We start from the raw sequence: 16,049 nt of genomic DNA, 5'->3' as shown, positions 1-16,049 counted from the left end.
TAAACACCAGACGCTCTGCTGCGCCATTGACAGAAAGTCCACTTTCTGCTGCTGCTGTGAAACATGGTGCAGCTAATTGTACAGTGTTCACCCACTGGATCTAAATAGGGTTGAGGACCACACAGTACGATGAAGGCCCACAGGAGGAAAATCTCACACAGGCTGAAACTGTGAGCTGCTGCCGCTGGCCGCTTTACTGTAGGTGAATCCATCTGAATAACATCTCAGAAATCCATCACTCTGCTTGGTTTTTAAATCTGTACTGAACAAGCTGTCAACTGAATGCACCGGCGTTCACTGAAAGGTGCGGATGAAAAAACAATGTTCTATTCATTGGTGTTTTTTTGTTTTGTTTTTTTTTTTTAAAAGAAATGGTATTAAAAGTGTACTTTTTTTTAACAAAAGATGTTCCAAATATATAGTTTTGGATACATATAACCTTCGATTAATGGTTTCTTAGTCTTTCCAACAGGAACGTACACAAATTCACAACTCTTCACTTTGGCAGTAGAGTATAAAATCACACACAAGAACAAGGAATGCAAAGACATATTTTTGTAATCTAGACTTGCTTGAAAAAGAGCAAGTAAGAAACTTATGAACTGTGTAAACCCCATAAACTTTTAGATGGCCCTCATTAATAAATCAAAAATAAAAATAAACAGGTTAATTAATTTCCATTTTATCTGGGTTTACATTTGTCTAAGTATATACATCCATACCCACACACTTATATGCGTTAGCCTCAATTTACATACACACATTAGTGTTTCTTTCTACATCTTGTGAAAATTGCCTCCTTATATTTCCGTTTACATTGTATTAAATTTGGACTCTGTTTTAACTCCTCATTTAAATCGTTCCATAACTTTACCCCATGAATTGAAATACAAAAGCTCTTTTGCCAAGCGTGGTATAGAGATTTACATAAAACCAGTAAACCATAGATTCATTTTTCTTGTATTTTTCATCCCTTTCATAGATTATTTACAGATGTGGTTTATGTGCAGCATGTCCACCCACAAGAAGAAGAGGCTCTGCTTTTGTTTTTTGACATTTGACAATGCAAGCACGTCTCATGATTCGCGGGACGTCGGCATGTCCCCTAGCATTGATTGAACCCCACCAGATGTGATAATTGGACGCTAATTTTTCTTGATTGATTTTGTTAGAGGTTAAACTGAGGTAAATTGTTTTCCTCGGCGACGAGCGGGTGCAGAGGGAACGGGACGGGACAACAAGGAACAAAAAAACCGTTCCGCCGGCTCTCCTGAGGAGCTTCAGCAGAAATTTATTTTTGGTATGACAATCCCTGCCCTGTTTTAAGGTGAGTACAGTAGGGCTGGGCTACTGGTGGCTGGACTTTCTCTGGCCAAGTCCTGCAGTGGAGAAAGTCCTCCAGGCTTTGAATGCCTAGAGGACTTTCTAACCAAGGAATCACTGATATCTGAGGCAAAACCGCCTTCATTGTGGTTGTCATAGTATAAATCAAGTGCATTTATTTCCTCCAGAGAACTTACTGGGTGCTACTAGCAGAGGCCACAGATTCGTTCGCTACTTGTACCTTGCATGGTGCATTTTTTAAAAATAATGTTTGCAGTTTAACTCAATATTGTCTGTTCAAATGCTAATTTAGACACAAACATCTTCTGAAACCGCAGTATCTGTTGGGTTCTTCACGGTTGCACCCGTGGATGGATGAAACGGGCCAAGAGATGACGTTGTGTTTATACTGAAATGTGCTTCACAAATAAACTTGATTGATTGATTGATTGAACACGAGTTATGGAATAAGGCAGATCTAACATATATTTGTGAAATAACTTTTGATGTTTGCCTCTCTTTAGAGAAACATCTTCCTACAAAAACAAAGGAAAGGCGATGGCGCGTCAGGCAGACTGCGGACTTCACTCCATAGCTGTAAGTTTAGATCAACCCCTCCTCCTAGTGACAAATTCAAATTAGCAGTGGTTAGGTTTTTTCCTCCAAACACACAGCTAGATTCAAACAAATTCTTCTCCCCACCTCACCTCTCTCTGGTCTGGCCTACGAAAACCGCATGCCGGGGTCACTGCGCGCTCCTCAAGCCAAACCAGACCCATAATTTTGCTTTTGTTTCAGTTGTAGCCTCAAACCCTGAAATATAAAGACCAGGGAAGGTCAGTATGAAGAGGGAAAAGTGTGAGAGAGAGAGAGAAAGAAAGAGAGAGGATGAGGGAGGCTTAAAGAAAAGCAAGGAGTGAAAGAATTAGATGAGAGACGGGATAAGGAGCAACCCAAGACTTGTTGAGAGTGGAGCGGTTTTCCAATCTGTTGAGGAAGTTTTTATTATACACCATGTGTGTGGACAGGAAGAGCTGCGTAACAAGGCGCAGAGCTCTCCAAACCACTGGCCATTACTGACCACTGCTGACCATTACACCCAAAGAGCTTTCACTATTTTTGGATTCAGGCTTTCCCCAGGTTAACGGAACACATTTACACCTCAGTATTTTGTCTGCATATGACATCAGAGCATCTATTTTCTAACACACAGCCCATTTTATTTCCTGACCTCTGCTGCTTAAAGCAAACCTCACCCCCAAATCATCTCTTTTTTTGCTGATAAACCAGTCTAGTTGGACTATTGAGGCTTCCAGCTTTATGTTTCTGTGTAAATTTGAACATTTTTGCGAACGCCTGCTCTACCACTGTGCCATCTGACGTCCCACATGTTAGAATCTGAAAACAGATGGTGAGTGGCTCGGTTTTAATAAAACAGAAACTCTAGGTGAAATTAAAACAACAGAACCACTCCATCCTGTTATCTCCTGAAAGTCTTGTCTTTTTGCCATCTTTAGCCTAAATGAACTGCAGACACGTTCAGTTCTATTTCCCTTTAAACTCTCTCACCCAGGGATAGTAAACATAATTTTTCCTCCCTCTCATTTTTACCAAATCTTTAATTTGCACACAGAAGTAATCAGTTAACCAAACAGTCATGTTTTTGGTCTGTGAGAGGAAGTTGGAGTACTTAGAGAAAACCTATAGAGATCATGCAAACTCCTTGCAGAAGGCTCGCTCGCCGGTATTCAAATCCAGGAAACAGAGCTCATCTATTGCTTTTTTGTTTGTTTGTTTTTTTTGTTTTTTCATTGAAGCTGGGAGATTAACTCCACTTTTCTTTAGCTGGTATTTATTCCGTAACTTTCTGGGGACATCAATATAAAGGTAAGTTGAAGAAAATTGTACATAGCGGTATAGTCAAAGTCTGACCATGCAGTAAATGAAATCCTCAAACCCATAGAATCAACACTGCATGTGTTCAGAAACTTGAAGTTCTTTCAAACGTTTGGTCTACGTTTAACAAAGAACAAGATTTTCATTCATTTGGTCACAAAGTTGTTTGCATAGCTTTAAATGCTACTCAAAATGTATTTACTTTAAGATGTAGGAACACGGCTGAGATTAACACCATTTTATTCACATTCAACTTACCCCAGCCAGAGCTCCATTCTCAGTAAAACAGGTTATTGTAAAATGTCTAACGGGTCAAAACCTGTGAGCCATAAAGCTTCCATTGTGCAAACGGCGAGTCTTTGAGGTGGTGTGGTACGAGGGTGATCGACTGAAACCCAAAAACCTCAACCGTTTTGTTTTCTTTCATTTTTCTTTTTTTTTTTTTTTTTAAAGAAAAACAAACCAGTTTTATTTGAGAGAGCCATTACTGTACACTTCACTCCTCTGACCTCAGGAAGCTTTGTGTTTGGGTCCAGTTCTTGGCCCACGGCTCAGTCATCAGGACACCAGGCAGATCTGTGACACATGCCAAGGCCAAAATGAATCTCGCAAAATTTGGCCGAAGATTTCCACGCTTCACGGGAAGTTGACGGACAACAGCAATAGGTTTACCCTGGCAAGGGTCGGTATTTTGTAGATAGGGTGATATATGGCTTGGCTCAGCATCGTCCATTGTATAAACACCCAGTCACCTTCTGGTGATATTTTGAATAATGACAGAAAGGGATCGACACACAAAAAAAAAAGGAAAGTGACATTTACACGAGCACTTCAGGGTAATAAAAACATCAGATCCGAGCATCTTTGCTGTAATTCTACTCCGTTGCTGGTTCTGGCAGCCCACAGTATCCCATAATAGTAAAGAAGGAGGATTTTATAATACTTGCCATAACATTGTAGTGAGGAAAGAAGCTCCGGCTGATTTTGACATTTATACAAGTGTAAAATCATAGAAGAATGTAGCTTTGAGTTTATTATTTGAGCTCTGCTCTCTTCTGAAGTTTGCTCACTAACGGAAAAAAAATTATTTGAAATTTCCATTGTGGATAAACCACACACAAAAAATGTAAAGGATTTTGCACAGTATAAGTGAACTTTTTGAGCCCCTACAATTAGGCAAGATTTTTTTCCAACTCAATCAACCCCTAATCTTAGATTGCTGCGTGTACCCGTCTGCAGAATACCTATTTGGACTCGCCTTAAATGCAGCATGTCACACAGCTCACCTACTGTGTAATTGGTGAAGGCAGTGTGGCCGATCCGTGTGACATAATGTGCATTTGGATGTCAGGAAAGCACTACACTGTTCCTCTTTTGCCTGTTTTCCGTCTCACTTAGTGGAGTACTGAACTTTTAAGTGAAAAACTTTAAAAAAAAAGAAGAGCTTGCAAAGTGCCATCTAGTTCCATTTCCCATTATTTGTGTAAGGAAGCTGGAGAATGAAGAGAGTCAAAATGTAAACATCACCGGTTTAACCATGAATGACTCTCCTTTCTAACAATGACCCAAAACTGACCACGGTAAGACAGAAGTGGTGAAAGTAGAAACACAGTAAGGTCATGGTTGGTTGAGTCACTTTCCAGACTTCACTTCTGCAAAAAATTTAAGTTGGATGAAATGTAAATCAGTCTTAGTTTTCATAATCTGTTTTTCTACACCAAAATAAAAACATTAATTTCTATGTAAAATTACTTCCCAAATGTATTTTTTATTTTTTTAAACTATCTTAATTCCAATAGGCCTCTGATCAGTGGAAAGTCAAAGACATTACGGACTTCTGATTGAATCATTTTGGTTTATTTCGATGATTCAATGCATTGCAAGTCAAACAGAACAGTTTTTTTTTTCCTCTTCAATAAATCTTTTACCATTTGATTTCAGATGCCACGCAGCCCCTTCAAAAGGTCGTGCCAATAGCGGCCGACTACAAAACCAGAAAGTTACTGATGATGACTCCCAATAGAGCCTGAGGCAGTAGATTCAAGCAGGAGAGGCATCAAGGCGCTAGGCTGAAGACCGCAACCATGGCTTTATCTACAACCGAATGTGAATTCATAATGAGTTTAGGAGGCTTTATTGTTTTTTATTCAGGTGTTGGAGTGACAAGCCGCTAATAGAGCAGCTCGTATGTTTTGGGAGCGTTTTAGGGAAATTGTAGTCGGGGATTCAACATGTTCGAATTATGCACAACTTTTTATTAACAGTGTGATAATGTGAGAGCTGAAGTGGAGCTAGACACATATTGTCTGAACCCCCCCAAAATATCTGTGACTCTCGGCTAACCAAGCAATATTAGAGAACAGAAAAAATATCATTAGTTAGAAAATGGCTGCCAAGATTGAAAGAAAAAAATACATTCTAATCCACAGTTGTTAAACAATTTTAATGTTTACCTCCTTGTTTCTTTTGTTAGTTTGGTTATTTTATTTTTAATACTGTCGTTTGTTCCATTATCTGTTTAATTATTTTGTAGATCAATACCCCTTTTTGCTGTTTTGTCAGTCTGTTAGTATGTTTGCTGTACATGTACTAATTGGTGAATTATTATTGGTTTTTTGTTTGTTTGTTTTTTTATTTAAAATGGAGTTTTGTCGAAATCACCACGTTTCCATGAAGCAAGTTGATTTTCATAATTTCAACTTGTGCAATAAAAAGGCTGCTACCGATGGCAGCTGAGTGTTGGTAGTCTGGAACATGTGCAGCACTTCTGTCGAGTCTCCTCCAGCGGGTTGGCCTTGGGTGCCCTCTTCAAGCCCCCTTCAAGCCTGTGGTGGAGCAATACCAGGAAACATCCAGAACAAAAATACCAATGAAGGCGAGACAGCTGTTGTGCTTCCTCTCGCTTTTTCCGGTTCTCTCAGACGGCATGTTTTTCAAATCAGAGAGGAATCACTCTCAGGACTATAGATTCAAATCTGGAATTCCTCCAACACCTGCAGGACCCAAAAGAAGACGAGCCACTTCTCCATTCTTCCCCAATCGGACCACATTGACTATGAAAGCTGAAAGTCGGGGCCTTGTGTGGAGTAAGGGCTTCATGGCAGGGCTCTTACGGTTTACCTGAAGGACAACCACAGTGTAAATCCTCTCCCCTGAAGGAGGATATCCAGGATGTGGCTTTGAAGAAAAACAGAAACATGCGTGAGTGTGTTTGAGAGTGGGAGACAAAAACGGAGAGAAAGTGTGAGAAAGACGGAGCAAAAGGGAGAGTGCACGAGGGAGGGATGGAGGCGGGTTCATCATGCATGCATGCATATGTGTTGGCGTGAGCGTGTCTGCGTGCAAATGTGTGTGGTCCTCTTTGTGAGGTGGAAAAGTATTTTTAAATTCAAGTTCAAATATTTGCTTTTCCTTCAAGTTGCCAGCGATGCGCCTTGAGCACTACGACGGGACTCGGTGCTTTGCGAGGTGTTTGTAAAAATGAATGGAATGGATGCTGCCGCTGCACCGTCTCGTGAATGAGCGAGGGGGATCTCCTGGCTGGCTCGCCACAGGACAGCGCACTGCGAGCAATCATAATCTTGTTTATTTTCATCCCAGTAGCCTTTGGAGCCTCTCCCCCTCCAGGATTTACATTGAGAAAATACACAGAGACAGCTACAGACATCACAAATGAGTAACTTGGCATCTGTGGGACTACAACAAAACCCAAACAAAACCCCCACTTTGTTTAGCCAACCTGACCGGTACCGAGGACTGTGGGCAACTATACTTGGCAGCGATTAGCCGCAGCACAAGAGCTGATGTCATTTTCCATCCTGGCGGTGGGATTGTTCTAACTTTAACAAACGTGAAAAATGTGGAAAAAAAATTTGATGCAAATCAGCGCAACAAAAAGTCGAAAATGCTAATTATAGCAGAAAGGGTAGACCAAATGATTCATATCCAGTGGGTTTTTTGTTTTTTTTGCCAAAATATTAAACAAAGTTTTGTAGTACTAGTATTAGAACAGTTAGTCCCATTTTTTATTCAGTTTTTATTTATGTATTTATTTTACTTAAATCGTCACAACAGCAGGATTTCTTTAAAAAAATGTTTTCATTGTATAGTTTTGTCCATTTTTCCTTTGGAAGTATGCTAATATTTTTGCAACTTCTCCCGACTCTTTCCGACCCTCACAAAGGCTGAACCCCATGTGTGTTGTGTGGTCCTGTTTGAAAAACTACTGCGAGTAAAGATGTCAGAGGAAAAGGAGTGAAGGAGTGGCTAATTGTCCCCCTGATGGGTATGAATCAACACGCGGTTGATGCAGAAAATCTTGCTGCAGCCATGTTTTTTTTTTTTTTTTTTTTTTTACCCAGAAGAAGCAAGACATGAAAACAAGTGCAGTATATTAAAACAAAAAATTTAAAATGTCTTTGTGAAAAAAAAATCATTACTCCAAGAAGCAGGTAGAGAACTGCTTAGTTTTTTCAGTATATGTAGAGCTCATCACTAACTCATTTTGTAACTTTTTTAAATTTAGATTTTTTTCATTTTGCTCCCATATGTTGCTGGAATGTAATGGCTCTGACAGTTTAATATTGGCCACACATTGACAAAGCAAGACAACACCAAGTATCATAAGTTAGGTTTTTAAAATACTACTGTAGTAGTATTTAATTCCCTGATTCTGGCCCAGTTCGATAGTTGGGATTGGATCTGTACAACCCTCATGTCTTATGAATTTAGCAGACTACGCTCAGCATCTCATTCAAACCTAGAATACTTATTTTTCTTTTATACTTTGCCTTTTTTCTTCTGAACTGATCATTTCTAAAACACGGTTTCAGTCGCTGACGCGTTTCCTTGAATCGTGAAAACACTTCGTTTGCGAAACATTCCTCGGCTCGTCCCCACAGGTGTTGAGGTCTTCCTATATTTTCCAAGATGGTAATCTATGACAGCCGGCAAGACCAACAACGACAAGCCTTGGAGGTCACGAATGCGTGCCGTTTAAGAAAACAATTTTCCTGCGGCGAAAAATGTTTTCCTACCGCCCTTCACTGCTTGGTGTGAAATCTCCAGCTGCAGAGGAGAGAGAGAGAGAGAGAGAGAGAGAGCTACCTACATGATCCTCTCTTACCTGCTGCCAAAGACTCCCAGGCTCCTCATTCCTGCGCATCTCTCAGCACTGAGGCTCTTACCCTCTTCTATACCCCTGCCAGAAAAGCACCTGAGGGTCCGCGCTCCTCTGCTGGTATTTCTGCTGAAAGCTATAATAAATCATTTGCCTTTTGTCTCTCAGCCTTCTGCCTACTTTCCTAATGTGTTTTCTCTCCGTGATCCTGCTTTCGAGAGTTGAAAGAGGCCCGCTTCAAATGGGCGCAGGTTGTGCTAGGACAGATTCAGCGCCGTCTTCGCATTCTCCGTGATTCTTGCTCCTTGTCATCACTCCGATGCCCCATTTCCCTCAGGTTGAATACCGCAGGAAGCAAAGCGTTGACGGCGCACCGGGAGAAGTAGCAGGTAAAAGAAGGTGGAGAGAAAACGAGTGCAGGGTGAGAGGAGGGGGAAGAATAAAGACGTCTGTCAGAATGTAGAAATTAAACTGAAATAATTTACACTCTGCTGACTTATTTCTGGCCACGAGTGTTTCGAGCGAGCTCCTGCGCCGAATGCCTTTGTGTTGAAGCAACTTTTCAGGGGAGGAAGACGTGTTTATTCAAGGAGAGAAGAATTTCATTTTTGAAACAAGCCGACTGTAGAGAGCGCCTCAGCAGACCATGTAAATATCAGGAAGGTTTTTAATAAAGACCATGGGCGATGACGGCTTCCAAAAAACATATTATGGATGGAGAGGTCACTGGTGGGAAAAGTGGCCGGCCCCTTTTCGGTGTCCAGAGTCCGAGGAGATCACTGGAATTCCTTTGGTCAGAGTTTAGGTGTTTGAGCTCGAAGCGTCCTGACAGGCCCTGCCTCCCCGTGTCACCCCGTCTGTGCGCGCGGTCGGACGCAGATGCACTTGCACAGACACATGCAGCTTACTTTCTTGGAGCTCTTGGAAAGATCCCTCCACCCTCTCCTCTACAGTGTGTTTGTGAGACCAGACCTCCTGAAAACAATGGACTAATTAGGGAAATTGCCAGTGGATTTGAGAAGAGTCTTCGTTTCTCTGACCTCTCCTTAAAAACTTCATGTAGGCCTGCCATTGCCTCCCACTCCACTTGTTTTTCTACATGTAAATGTATAAGAGACGGGAATGGCTTACCGAAGGTGCTGTGTCCCTAATTAAACTCTCAACTTTTGTCTGTCCCATCCTCACGTCCATATACACCAAGCAGTGATTGGACGACCGGATCTTTTCAAGGATCTGTCGCTTTTGGGCCACTTCCAAAAGTTTCCAAATGGATCTTCATACTATTACAAAATGTGTATTATACTTAATCTGGTTCAGCAATTATTAATAGTTTGTGTGCTAATAAAGTGGTTTCACAATCAAAGTTCCCTATTTTTCCTATATTTGTTATAGCAAATGCTCAGGTGTTATGAACTATGGAATCAAACTTTCTAACAGATTACATCTCCAACATCACTGAAACATATCCAAGGTTTCTGAAACGTCTTAGAATGGTTTAAAATGATGAAACTGAAGCTTGGGCTTTAATAAGTCCTTTCCACAAACTCACACACCATTACCAGCTTATTCCTTAATCAAAATCTAATTCACATCTTACCAACCCAATCCTAAACAAGGGCTCCACCACATTAGGTTCTCTAACACGGTGGGATCCAATTCGGGAATCTCACCTTGGGTGATACATATTTGAGAAACCAATTTATCACCTTTATCTTCCTATGTCAGCTCAGTCAGTCAGTTAGATGTAGGTCAAAGTTTAGTTTCGTTGGATAAAACCCATTGGTCCATTGGCCAAATGATCCAAAACAGGGCAGCTAAACAAGTACACACACATCCTCACACACACATATATATGTATAGATATGTATTGTCTTTATCCTGTGTATGTACATGCTTTTCATGTTACTGAAAGCTAAACACAGGTGGTTAAAGTAAGTTCTTATTAGGTTACTTTTCATATTTCATGTACTATTGTTATGTAATTTTTATTCTTACGGTCTTAAAAAGTCATTAAATTAACTTTTTTTCTTTTTCTTTTTTTTTTAAATCAGTTTTTCAGTTCTCTTTCGCTCTATGCAGTTGTCCTTTCCCTCTGCACTCATCGTCTTCAAAGCATCTGCTCCTTTTCCTTAACATAATGGTATAATCCAAGTCTGCTTTTGCGTGATATGACCATCAAAATAAAGTCCTGGCTCTCCGCTATAGGAGTCTGTTGTTCCTGTTCGTCCCCTACAGAGGGTCACCTTTCAGACTCGGCTCATTCATGAACACATCACTGACATTCAGACAGTCATTGGCCGCCCTGAAAAGGTTCAGGCGGATGAATCCCAACAGGAGTAAGAAGCAGTGCTGTGTCGGGGTCACAAGCCAAAGGTCAATCCTCAGAGGTCAGGCTGAGGTTAATAAGGTGTTTTGTCACTCGGAGAATACGTCTAATCCCCCTGAGACTGAAAAGGATGCATCTCTTCTTTTGCAAACTTCACAGCGCGGCCGCTAACCCCCTTTTTGATTATCTCCGTAAGCCTCCTCTTTCAAGTCCCCTCCTCTTTGTCGTCCGCCCTTTGTTGTTCATGACGACAAAGGAAAATTATCAACAGCCACGGTTAGTCCGGGATTAATTTATGGCAACATTTTTGAAGCCCTTTTCTCTCGACCCGCTCGTCGTCTATAATGCAGCGGCCTGCTTGATCGGGTTAATTACCTGATTCCCATGACACAATTGAAATTCCAGCCTTCGGCCCCGAACTCCATCAGCTGTCTGGATGGATGAAACACTTTCTGGCTCAACAATGCTGACATTAGCCCCACTTGATGAGGGTATTATTTTAATAGAAAAGAGTCGCCTATTCATTATCTGTATGTGGCCAACAAGCGGAGAAAATGAGAGAAATCCTAAAGGCTGGCAGACTGTCAGCTCTTACAAAAAAAAAAACTAAACAACCTCTACCCACCATGGACTTCTACAATGCCAGTGTCTCAGCTAGGCAGCCGGAGACAATAAAGTGGAAAACTGGCTCCCTTCATCCGCTTTGATCTTTGCTCAACTCCCAAATATCCAGATTCGAATCTTCTGTCACTCATTGGACTTGTCATTTATTTGACTGCATAATATAATAACATTTCCCCCCCCAAAACCAGGAGCAATAACTGTTTTCACAGTCTGACTGTTTTCACAGTCTTTCCAAAAATAGCTGCTGCGCTGAGGACAGAGTGGAGCTGAAACGGCAGAGTGCATTTTTTTACGCCCATGTTTCCTGTTTACTGCATTATATTCTGACGGGTCACTTCCGTACGTGAGAAGGGTTTCTTTGCGTCTTCGAATGTGTTTAGGGATCGTTCCCAATTCTAACATTCAACTTCTAACGAGCTATAGAAGCGTTTCACAAAAACCCTTGGTGGAAGACGCATATCAGAGGCTTGTTTGTGTGAAATGTTTATTTTTCTCTTCTTTTTTATTTCAAGTACGCGTGACTTATTCATTGAGGAAACCCGCAACATGAGGCCAAGACCCTGTGGTGTGTTGTTCCACTGATGGCGGCGGATGTGCCATATGGAGGACAAACAGGCAATTCCACAAACAAAAATATGGGGGAAGCCCACAACTGTATTTTCCACTTATTTGTGAAGTAACCACACTGTTATTGTTTTGCTGCCAAAATGAATTACCGTGGTTTAAGTAGACACTCTGCCTTTGTCTGCTTGTGGGAATTTGCCTAAAAATATGATGTTACATGCAGTGCATGAATTGTAAATTTGTTTCTAAAGGTACAATTGGAATGACATGCAGACTTCCCCCATATTTTACATGTCCTGTCTCGGCACACTGTATGAAAAAGGTAGTTACCTACCAGATTCTATGTAACAAAAGAATATCTCAAAATAATTTCCTTATTATGTCATTCCCTCTAATTAATCAAGGCTGTATCAAATTAGACTGACTACACTGATGGAAAAGGAACCAATGCTTGCTTGACCTGAAGCCATTGGGATTATTTGATTGATGTGTGGACAAACGTGTGTCAACAGAAGTAAGTTTGCTTGTGTGGTGCATGTGCGTTTGCATAATTTTGCTACCTAGTTGGAGTTGGTGGAATGGTGAGAGGTGCATAAGACTTCAAGACACAGTTGCCCACAGAAACCAAAGCGCAGGTAGCATCGTTGTGAAGGCAACAGCAGCCCCATGCAGACAGACACCAGGAACTCTCTCAGCGTAGCTTCATACCTGACAAAGAGGGAAGACAGGCCAGAGAGCCACTTGACCCAGCATGCCCTCAGTAATGCCAGACCTGGATTCCACCATAATGACTACATTATGGTGGAATCCAGGTAGCAAGACCACCCATCATCTGGTGGAAGAAACTCTCCAACTCTTATCATGGAGAGGGCACATGACCATCTCACCCAGTGAGTTAGCCTGAGGGATGGCAAGAGGAAGGGATTTCCACCTGATCAGGTTCCTCCAGCCCACTGCAAGGCTTGTGGGCTACAATGGCTGCAGTTTCCTGGAGATTTCTTTCTGCAGAAAGAAAAATACGCCAGCACAAAGTCTGTAACCCACCACACCATCAACGACGGTGGCGACAGTGGCAGGAGTTCGTCCCGTAATTGCTGAGTTTTGAAATGTAATCAATTACAAATTTACTGATGGAACTTGACTCATTGTCATGTTTTGATTGTTGATTCTATGTTGCATTGTGTTTCTGTGTTTGTTATGATGTAAAGCACTTTGAAATGCCTTGATGCTGAAATGTGCTATACAAATAAAATTTGATTGATTGATTGATTCCCCTTTCAAATCTCTGCTCCGTCCACTTTTGGTGTTGTGTAAGACACTTCAACTGCCTTGCCTGCTGGTGGACCCGGTGGCATCTCCACTGGACTCCCCCAGGGCAGCAGTACAATCCAGTAGCATGTGAATGGCTGAATGTAGTGTGAGGCTTCGGGGTCTTACCATTAAGTGGTCAGAGTCCCTACACAGCAACACCACGCCCATCCCAGTGACACCACCAGAGTGTCTCGGTCACGGCAACACCTCCAGGCCCTCTCAATCAGCATGGGCAATCGGGCAGGAATGAAGGAGGGCCATGTGCCTGTCCCTCTCAAAAACCAGCCCTAGTGTCTGGGGCGCATACATTTTTCACCAGGTGTCATTAACAACCTATCAAGTCCATTCTTTTCTATTTTGGCTTGACCTCTGTGAACCTGAGAGTTTACTAAAAACTCCAGTAGATCAAAAGGTTCTGTAGTTTTCAGACTAGCCCGTCTGGTGCCAATAACCACATTCAAGGTCATTTACATCCCTTTCTTCCCCTGTCTGGTACTCAGTTCAGTTTCATTGAATCTAGATGCCTAAGTACATTAAATTGATATCATGTGATTGGTCAAGTCCCTGGTTGTTTCAACAGGCAAAAACATATGTGGACCTAACAAACTAGTCTGCAGGTTCATTTGGTGCAGTAACCAAAGCACCATGTATTAATACAAGATTGAACATTGTTCATCTGATGAAAAGAAGTAAAAAAAGATATGGTAAATGTGCACAATTTTCATTTATGTATAACTATCAGATACAAGTTTTTCAACAAGAAAAATCACCTCTTCCGACAAATCTTTTCACATGCCCTTTATGTAGTCTCACTTTCACCAAATCCCCTCTGAAATTCTTTGTGTGGTAAGGCATTTCAACAGTAGGTTACAGCTGCTCCGTCTTTGCTTTTTCTCCTGGCTTCTCATGCGTTTTGCGGGTTAGTATCTGATGCATTTGGCTGCTGCGCTCTGGTGGCCTGCCCAGTGGTCACCTTTGGTTTGGGTTTCTGCTTCACGCTCAGATTAGCAGCTATCTCCACTGGGCCCTGGCCTTTCCTGGACGCTGACTCATTCTTTGAGTATTTGCTTATGTTTTAGTGTGAACTTGCTCAAGCTCCAGCATTCCAGATAAGCTCTTTTGTGAATGGCTCCCGTTCCCTGCCCGGGGGGCTATTGTGTACTTCCCTACGCTTTAAGCCATTGATTTATTCACGAACCACTTTAGTCATCGACAAATTTCTAAGTGATGCAGCAAAGCATCAGATTAGTCCTACTACTGACTACCAGCATTGTCTCCCAAGACGTTCCTATCTGTCAGAGGGTGGTTTTATGTTTGATTGACTGTCCCTTCTGATCCAGAACATTCCTTTCAGCACTCTCTTACTTACTGTCTCTGGTATTTGTTGTGTCTGTGCAATTAGCAGAGGATGTATCCTGCTGTTTACGTTTGAAAATCCTTCACATATCCAGGCAGAGTGAGAAAGGTTTAGCATGAGATGAAGCAACACCGAAGGTGCTGCAGAACTCCAGTTACTGATCCCACTCTGGAGGTTTCACCCCACAACTCAAACAAGATTAATCCCAATAAATCTGTCAGATTGAGCGTTAAGATTTCCTCTCTTGCAGCCCCCCACTCCTTCGTCTTCCCAAAGCATTATGTCAAAGTTCGATGACATCTTTCCCTGGGATTTATTTGGCTGTGCTGCACGCTCTGTTTGCCGGGTTATTCTTTCTGAGATAATGAGTGTATGTGGCTGCCCCCGGACCTCAGCGAAGAGCAGTGATTGCACTGCCTTTCTGTGAGTCTTATCTGTAAATCTCTTACTCCCATGCCTTAATTCACTCGCTCGCTCCATGTCTCGCTGGCGGGAACACATCATCGCCCCCAGCAGCTTGTAGGCTTCATTCTCCCTTTAACCGATAAGTAGGACCGCCGAGACGAGCCAAGTGCCGTTTCCCAGACATTGACTAAAGAGCAACGCAGCAACTCTCTTACTTTCATCGGTCTCGTTGTGCCGATTAGCATTTGTAATCTGTTTAGCTCTTCTAATCAAATTCCTCCAGCATAAACCCAGTGCTGTCGTCAGTATTCTTATAGGACATGCCTTCATTAATCTTAATTGGCTGAAGATCTGTTGGCGAAGGTTATTTCTTATGACATGCTTTGTGTCTATGAAGAAGAGACGATTTTTGGATGAAGGAAACAACCACTGCCTCTGCATTGCAGCTCGTCATCCCTATGGATTCTGTCGCGAGAGCACTGCTGGTTTAGATTTGGAGGCCAGGGCGACGTGCCAGGGGGCTCTTTTCAGCGGGGATGAGCATCTAATCTGAGTTTGTGTCCCACTGATGGGGCTTCCTGACTGGTTGAGGATGTTGTCTTTATTGGTAAATGTTGAACTAACTCTTGTTTGGGTCACAGAAGCCTCTGCCAAGCAGAGTGACTTGATTCAGGTACATTTTTAATCCTACACTAAATCACAATTCTTATTTCTTTCTTTTTTTTATTTATTTATTTTTTATTTAGTCCCACGTTATTTTTGCAACTTTGACATTTTTAAGAGATTTCTGTTTTATTTGGGTTTAGGTAATTACAGTTTCTCCCTTGTTTTTGTGTTTCTTCTGTAGTAACACTAAACAGAGAAACACAATAACAGGGAACAGGTGAACCAGCTCTCCTAATTATATGATGTTGTAGTAAATTTATGAGGGACATAAAACACGGCACTTCCTAACATGATATTTATCAGAGATTAGTCAAGAAAACCCAAAACATACAAACAGGCCATGATGCTTCGTTTCTAAAATCTTGGGAGATTTTGCAAGGGTCACGTTAACTGTGTAACGTGTAAGACTAAAAAAAAATCAGTTTTAGGTTTGGCAAAGTTACTAAAAATGAGCCAAG

The 16,049-nt window shown here is 41.7% G+C and overlaps 1 long non-coding RNA gene across 1 annotated transcript in view; it reads right to left on the bottom strand.

The window, feature by feature from the left end:
- Positions 1-1,516: 1,516 nt before the first annotated feature.
- Positions 1,517-16,049, bottom strand: part of LOC122835410 — a 33,150-nt gene continuing 18,617 nt past the window's right edge. The window contains exons 2-3 of the long non-coding RNA XR_006371306.1: positions 2,031-2,136; positions 1,517-1,944 (exon numbers count right to left, since the gene is read on the bottom strand). This is a non-coding gene — a long non-coding RNA (uncharacterized LOC122835410). The remainder of the gene's footprint in view (positions 1,945-2,030; positions 2,137-16,049) is intronic.

The sequence above is a fragment of the Gambusia affinis genome, linkage group LG08 (genome assembly GCF_019740435.1).
Source record: "Gambusia affinis linkage group LG08, SWU_Gaff_1.0, whole genome shotgun sequence".
In the NCBI taxonomy this organism is placed as follows: Eukaryota; Metazoa; Chordata; class Actinopteri; order Cyprinodontiformes; family Poeciliidae; genus Gambusia; species Gambusia affinis.
The sequence above is the reverse complement of the archived record's forward strand: the minus strand, read 5'-3'. Positions and strand labels throughout refer to the sequence as shown.